Source organism: Teleopsis dalmanni, chromosome X (assembly GCF_002237135.1).
Source record: "Teleopsis dalmanni isolate 2A chromosome X, ASM223713v2, whole genome shotgun sequence".
In the NCBI taxonomy this organism is placed as follows: Eukaryota; Metazoa; Arthropoda; class Insecta; order Diptera; family Diopsidae; genus Teleopsis; species Teleopsis dalmanni.
In genome coordinates, this window is record NC_051848.1 from 56035875 (window position 1) to 56045103 (window position 9229).

Genomic DNA, 9229 nt, shown 5'->3' on the forward strand with positions numbered 1-9229 from the left:
GCTTTAACAGTGGTCGGTTAAAAGCTTGTTTGAAGAAGCTGAGGCGAGTAAAAAAAAGAAAATCCGTATATCCAACCGAAAGTGGTGGTACTACAGGGAAAGGACGTGGCGCGGCTGGAGTGTCCACTCGATTCACTGACGGACACAAACAGGTATGAAAAGGAAAAGAAACAAAAAACCAAAGCTCACTAGTTATAATTAAATTTTGTTAGATAAATAAAGGAAGTTAGATATATGTAAGCCAATTAAAGATAATTAAAATACTGATTGATTGGTAGTTAGTAATAAATACCTAACTAGCTTAACTTATTACATTGCAACGGTGGAAGAAACTTTTGTTGAACGTTTGGGTCTCGGCTAATATAAATATCTTGTAGGACCTTGGACTGGGCTGAGAATTCCCCCAGAAAAAAAAGGATCATTACAAACTGCGGAAAAGAATTACAAACTTTATCGACGAGAATGATCGCGATTCAAACACGACTAGCAGATTAAAGGTGTTAGCTCGTACACATGAACGGTCAACATCTGCAGGGGGTGCAGAAGATTAGGACATCTGGCAAGAAGCTGCCGAAATCCGAAAATTTTCTTCTATTGGATATGCGAAAGACAAGAAACACGAACAATTGACTGCTGCAAGAAAAATATGGGAAATGAAGTAAGAGGACGTTCAACAGCAGGGATGTCGACCTCTCGAAATTACGACTCTGCAAGGCCTTAAAACAAATTCACGCCAACGAAACTCGCATTACGGCACAAGTTCAGCTCAACGGACAACAGATAGAAGCAACGTTAGATACTGGAGCGTCCCGGAGTTTCATAAGCCAAACATTAGCAAACAAAATGAACACAAATCTGCAGCGCAAAATCTACTACCCATGCGCATACGCATGGCGGATAGCAGCGTGAAATACGTCAACAAAGGCAATGCAGCTAACATCTAGTTGGGGCATCAAGTTGTGAAAGGTGATCTATTCATATTACCAAAAAGCACGGATTCGTTGATACTCGGGTTAGATTTTCTGAAAGCCATAGACACAACAATCTCGGTAGGGGGAATCACTCTCGAACTAAGTGAAATCAAGACAAGGACATACCAGGATACACCAGCACAAATATTCCTGACCAAACAAGAGGAGCTGAACATCGTAGAGGAGTATATTAATAAAGAATTAATAGCTTTCAAAAAAATGGAAGGAATATCTAATATCACAACGCACAATATAGGTATGAAAGATGACCTATGCTTTATAAAGCAACGCTATTACCCTCGAAACCCAGCGATGCAGGAAATCATTGATGCTAAGGTAAACGAGCTTCTCGCTAAAGGATGTATTGAACCATCAAGAAGCCCTTACAGTGCCGCAATTTTCCTGGTTCGGAAAAAGAATAGCGAATGGATATTCTGCATCGATTACCGACAACTTAACGCACATTCGATACCAGATGCTTATTCATTACCGAGGATACACCACATCCTTGACCGGCTCCGGAATGCTAAATATATTAGCAATATCGACCTTAAGGATGGGAACGAACAGCAAGCAATTTATGGCATTCACAGTTCCGGGAAGAGGACCATTCCAGTGGCAGGTGCTACCATTTGGATTGCATTCAGCACCAGCAACTTTCCAACGAGCTCATGATCAAGTAATAGGAGCGGAGCTCGAACCATATGCTTTCGCTTACTTAGACGATATCATCGTAACTGGTACCTCTTTTGAACATCATCTGGAAAATCTGAAGAAAGTCCTTTAGCGATTAAAATCCACTAATCTTAGGATAAACGTCGAGAAGAGTAGGTTTTTTCAAACAGAAACAAAATGTCTTGGACATGTAGTGAGTTCGCAAGAAATTCATACCGACCCAAACAAAATCGCAGCTATCCAGGAGTAACAACCTCCGGCAAATTCCAGACAGTTGAGACAATACTTGGGCATTGGTATCGACGGTTCGTTTCCGATTTTGCACAACTCACTCACCCCCTTACAACTATGCTGAAAAAAGGAAAACATTGAAAATGGGGAGAGACACAACAGGAAGCATTCCTCGAAGTGAAGAAACGACTTACAGAAGCTCCGGTGTCAACTTATCTCAATTTTAGCCAGAAATTCTGCCTTCAAATAGGTGCTAGTAATGTAGGGATTGGAGCTGTGCTGACACAACATATCGAGGGCTCCGAGAAAGTGGTAGCCAGTCGACACCTTACGACGCCAGAGAGCAACTACTCGGCAACAGAGAAGGAATGCTTAGCTATAGTCTAGGCGGTAAGAAAGATGAGACCATACCCGGAAGGTTATAAGTTTACTATCATAACGGATCACTTAAATGGTTAATGGTTAAATTCAATAAAAAACCCCTCCGGTCGAATAGCTAGATGAGGACTAGAACTACAACAACGCCAGTTTGACATCCAATATCGGAAAGGAAAACTTAACATCGTAGCAGATACACTATCCCGGCAACTGGTGGAGGTATTGAACCAAATTTTAATCACACCCGAAGAGAAAACAGACATCATCAGAAGAAAACCAGAAGCGGTACCCGACTTAACTATGTCTAATGGGCAAATGTACAAATACCTGCCGATTTCACGTACAACTCCACATGAGAAAATCTGGAAATTGTGTGTACCCAAAACCCTCAAAGACCGAGTAATGTAAGAAAATCACGATGACACACATGCCGGGCATTTTGGGATACGGAAAACCATAAGTAGAATACAAAACTTGTGCTACTGGCCAAAAATGACAAAAGATATCACCAAACATATAAACGAATGCACTCTTTGCCAAAAGTTCAAACCGAACAAGGCCAAACCTGCTGGATTAATGCTCAGTCATATCCCGGAAGAACCATGGGCGACAATAAGTGTCGATTTTGTAGGACTTTTACATCGATCAAGAAGTGGGAACGTCATATTACTAGTGATACTGGACAAATTCTACAAATGGGTAGAACTAATAGCAATGAGGAAATCCACCAGTGAAAATGTGATACAAGCCCTACGAAAGCGAATAATCACGAGATTTGGAACCCCGAAAGTAATCATCACTGTCAATGGTTCCCAGTTCACTAGTAAACTGTTCGCTGAATGAGTAAGGAAAATTGGAATGAAACACCAGCCGATCGCACCATATATCCCACAAGAAAATCCTACGGAACGTGTAAACAGGACTATTAAAACATTGATGTCCCAAATCGTCCACGATGAGCAACGCAAATGGGATACGCAATAACGCAATAAACACCGCGAAATCAGATACTAGTGTTTTCAGCCCTGCTTTCCTGGTATAAGGTCGGAATAAAAAATTACCTGCGACACTATTTAATGAGTATATACCTGGAACAGGAGAAAGGTCAAACACATCACGCGCCAAGTGCAGTAAATTGGAGCAAATTTTTAAGATTGTGAAGCAAAACCTTCACAAAGCAGCATCTATACAGCACTCTTCTATAACCGCCGACGCCGGAGTTGGAAACCACAGCTTCAACAACTGGTTCTAGTAAAAAAACATCCCTTGTCTAAAGCAGCGAACGATTTTTCCGCTACCACCCAAATATGACGGACCGTATCGGGCACAAAAATTCATATCACCTGTCATTACCGAACTAATTTCCATAGATATACTATGGCAAGTAAGGATCACAATTAAAAAAAATCACTTTCACCGGTAACAAACTGTCGCACACCAGTTATTGAATCTATGCGAATGAGAAGTTTCGGTGTGTAAGGTGCACAAAAATAAGTAAAACATAAAAGAAAGGGCTATTCTGCCACGATGGTTCAAAAAGCTAATAGGAACTCGAATCATAACGATTTTCACTACATATAAAGACCACGAGAGTCATAGAAAAACAGTATGTTCAAGAATTCAAAGATGTCGAACAATATGGATACGATATGGAGCGTTTCCGACAGACGTTGGAAAGATTAAAGAAAAGTGCACTACGTTGCCAATATATACCAATATTGTTCACGTGCACCCACGTAAGCGCGTAAGAAGTGTAATACATGACGTTGGTGAAACGAAAAAGCAACGAATCACGAAAATTGCCGGTTTGCGAAATAACAACATTCGCGCGAAAGAATTCAGTCCTACTTCAATACTATCTAAGCCAGCAAGCGATTCATCAAATCCCAACCCCATGCTGAACAACGATCTCGATCATGATGTATACAATGTACATGGACTGACACAATCAGCGAGCGAAGCACATCTCCACCACCACCAGTGATTGACGAGCTGTACGCTGAACTAATGAACAATATACCCAGTACAATACCATCCGTAGCGCCACACAAGAAGGAAGCTGTTGATAAGTGGCCTTGAGAATTAGACAAAACTATTCGCGAGGCTTGCAAAAAACGAGGTTCGGGGAAACGACTTAGTTTCTGAGCTGTCATTCTGTAATATTAGGACCTATCAATCTATGTACATACCAATGCTATCAGTGTGGTACCACAATGGCCATTATTTGAGCTGAAATGGGTTTTTTGGAAACAAGATCGACACTCCAACCTACCTACCTATAACTGGAAATAAACACAGCGTAAAGTACAAAATAAGATTGAGTCCAAAACAGTACTGGCTTCACGCTGCATAACATTAAAGAATGAGCCATTTGAAACTAAATTCATTCTCACATGTTTTTCTTATTGTAAATCATGTTAATTATTCTCAATAACGTTTTATTTGAAACAAAATATTTTTTATTAAGTTTTGTTAAATTTTGAAGTGAGTATGACTTTTTTCAAAAATTAGTGCACCCGCATTTATATATAAAAATAAACACAGGGTCAAATATAAAAATAATATTGACTCAAAAACGGCACTGGCATCACACTGCATAACATCAAAACAGGAGCCAGACCTTGATAACATAAAGGTGTTACACCAGGAAAATCATCAACAACAACGATTTTTCTTAGAGATATTATACATCCTTCAAAGTCCAAGTGACACCAGACTAAATTTCAAAAGTGACATACAACACTGTGCTCAGGTGTATAAAAACACCTTCGACAAATCCGGAAGAGGATAAATATATTTTTCTTATAAATATGTTAATTTTATGATTCCTATAGTGAAAGTATTGTATATTTTCCAAATACATATGTATGTTTCATGTTTCAATGTAAATGTAATTTATTATTGTTTCTATGTAATGTATACCTAAATATTAATTACAATGTATTTATATGTATAGTTCCGCGATGATGACTATAGATTATAGTCGAAATATTGGACAATAAAAATCTTATAAAACTAAATAATAAAATTTATTTAATAACTGACCAATTAGCTCGTGAAATAATTATTTTTAAAAAAATAAATTAAATAAATATAAATAATATAATAATAAAATAAATTTAATAATAAATTTAAATTTTTTTTCCCTACTTGGTAGGCACCTTAAAGTGGTGTAGCGGCTTAGCTACAGACACTGTCCAGCAGTAGACGAAAGACCCGATGCCGATCTGGGTTATAAGTACAACAAAGAACTACCAGTAGTCGTGTTGCCTTGTAGTCTATGTGTATGCATATGAGTCTTAATGTGTACATTGTGACGATACAAATTTGCACATCAAATTTCTACCGCACATGCGGCAAGAACAAGAGAAAAACGAAGTCTGAATGTCACAACATCACTACACCTACACGCATTATAATAAAAACACTCACTCGAATTGAACTGCGTTGAAATTATCTGGAAAATATAAAATGACAAGCACGCTGGCCTATTCGGTGTACTGGTAAATTCTACCAAAACCTGGCTCATTCAGCCAAAGTAGCATAGAACTGGTCCATTCTGTCAAAGTATTAAAATTATCGTCATATATTTTTTTTTTATTTAACCTGGCTCATTTGGCCAAACTATTATCCTTCATAGCACTGAGCAACCGTCGTTTTACAAACGGAGGAGAGAAATCCAGGACACCACGCGGTACTGCCAGGAGTCTTCTCAGCGTAAGAACCGAATCTAAACGCAGAAACCTCGTTAACTATTACCACAGTGATCAAGAGACATGAATCCACTTTAATGATATAATCACGCACTGCAGTAATAATAATTTTTTTTGTGGTCGCCGTCAAGGATGTGTTTATTCAAATTATAAAACAATATTTTATTTGTTATCTGAGTTATAACTGAGTTATATCATATATACAAATCATTTATTTATCATTTATTCGAATTATAATTAAACTTTGTTTGGTACTTATAATTTTTTTCCTGAAGTTAATAAAGTATTAAACTAAATATTGCAAATCAACGTTCTTTTCTTTCTAAACCAAAACCGCGTCTCAGCAATTGCAAATTTTATTGTCACGGCTCTGGACGACGGCTGAGGATACCCCAGCAAAAATTATATTTTTGAACGTCACCCAAAAGTGTCGTTACAACATCAAGATCAAGTTCATCTATACGTGGTGCAGAGCTACACATTATAGCGGATCTAGAGAGGAAAACTCGATAAAACCCGCAATTCTGGGTGCATGAAGGACCGTGCCTAAGAATAAATGCCACTACATGAGTGTGTCTTAGAACGGTGAACTCCAGATACCTGGCGACCTCCGGTTTCAATTTAGTCTTTCTGAAGTACAGGGTGCTATGCTTCGGCCGATCTTCTCCTCCCCCACACTCGTGGGAACACAAATAGACTTTTCAAAACAAAGAACTTTTCGTAAAAAAAACAAGGAACAAGGCACCAGTTCCGAACACGAGCGCCGTGGAAATCGTCATACCAGCTGATGTAGGTAGTAGCAGCTGCACTACACCTACTCCCGTCATAACCGGAAAATCAACATACAAACGCTCCAGTCATAGCGTGCTTGATACAAAGAGAAAAAAGTTTGAGGCAAAGATCAAACGTCAAAGACATTTGATCGTACAGCCAAAATACAATACCAAAAGATGATGGATGAGTAACAATAAGTGCCAAGTCACCTTACCGAAACCCGTAAAGACGATGAAGAGGAATCGGTCTCAAGACGAGCCGGTCCATACTTCAAAAGGGTAAAACGCGTAAACAACATCGTCAATCAACAAACCTCCAACGACCGCAAAAAACCCACAGCGACGTAGCAAGGGATGAGGTACAGGTGGCGGGTAACGTAAGCAGTTTTTCCATTGATGATAAACAAATTGAGGATGTTACTCAATTTGAATATTTGGGAAGCCACTTAGCAGCTAACAGCGGCGCACGTACTAATATTGGAAAAAAATCAAAAAAGCAAAAAATTCCTTTGTCAAACTTACTCGCGTATGGAAATCAGCATCAATTCAACTAGAATCAAAGACAAAAATATTCAATACATGTGTTAAATCAGTGCTGCTATATGGGAGCGAAACTTGACATACCACTTCCTCGATTCTACAAAAACCACAAACCTTTGTGAATCGCTGCCTAAAACGAATAGTAGGAATCTAGTGGACAAGAATAATCACGAATGAATGATTGTGGTGTATCACAAATCAGAAGGAGATCAGCAAAGAAATAATTAAGCGCAAATACGGTTGGCAGGGCCATACTCTACGTGAAGACAGATCGGCAATTTCACACGCTGCGCTTGAATGGATCCCTCAAGGTAAAAGAAGGGTAGGAGGACTTATAATGAAATGGAGACGATACAGAGTTCAGACAATTCTTATTATATTTGGAACCATTTGTATTACAATCGCTTTTGTCCCAAGAACATTATGAGCATTTTTCGTCCTTCTCATTGGCAATCAGAATTTTATTAAAAAATTAATAATTATACAGCAAACAATTCTTGCTAGTCGAAAAAAGCTGTTTAGAATTCGAGGAAGAAAATTGATACTTTTATGATATTACAACACCAAATAATTTATGTGTAAAAATAAGTAATATTTCTTTTTTAAATCGAGCTCCACAATTCAGTGGTGAATTATATGAAAAGTTGAAACCATTTTTTGATAAGCCGATTACATCGATGCATTTGGGAATATACTGTGCAAATGAACCCATAACTTGAAAAAAAATTGAATTTAAATTACAAATAAAGGTAATTCTTTAATATATATACATTATATCTTTTATATGGTAAGTGCATATGGTATTCGTCATTAAAAATTAATATATTGCAATTTTTAATAATTTTCAGATATCCCATCACAAGAACATACAACTGAGTTCCTTCTTAATCAGGATAGTTCACTTATTTCGTTCGTTTCATATAAGCTATATGTACGATTATATTTTCAGATATGAGTATGCAAAAATTTCCAGCTGCAGACGAAAAATGGCTAAATTACATCGTAAATCAATATTATTCTCTAACTTATATGGTCTGATACGATTCTCCACGATGATTCCGCGAATAATTTGCATTACTCGCCACTAGTGATGGATTCTCGCGACTCGTGGATGATGGTACAAATACAAGATCTGAAACATTATTCTGCGATGATTTCGTGAGCTCGAAATCATACTCTTCCGCGATGTTAAAAACTAAAATATTGTTACATTATATGAATATTATATAGTATCCTGATGATGACTACAGAATATAGTCGAAATATCGTTTTAAATAAAATTTTTTAAAAGGCAAAAAAATTTTTTTAAAAAGTGCATTACATATTTAACTACTGACCAATTAGTCCTTTAACAAACAAAATTATTATTATTAATTAATAATATAAACAAACATATTTCAACACAGTTAATGAGAATTAATCAGTCTTTGATTTAGAAATAAGATAGAACAGTGAATAACAAACTATATAAAATATACAACAAAAACTAAAATTTTATCAAGTTATATCTTAAGGAAGCCCACTTATATTATATTTAAAGTTTGATATAAAAAATAATATATGTATAAAAAACCACATCATTTAAAAAGAAATTACAGTGCTGTGCGTTTTATCATTTATAATTAAAAAAAAATTAATAAAAGCTCCATTATGTGGAGTTAGACATATATATACATATGTACATACACAGTTAAAATACAAAAACATATTACTGGAGCTTCAAAATCAAAATGCCACGTGGCTAATAAAATGCTTACCGTAACTGGATATATATATATATATATATACATTTATATATATGTAAGCTGGTGAAGCAGTTATATAGCAGTTACATATATACCTTTACATGTTTATATATATATATAAAAATTACTTCTAGGTATAACTATATATACATATATATATATATATACTTTAATTATATAATTATATATATATTATATATATA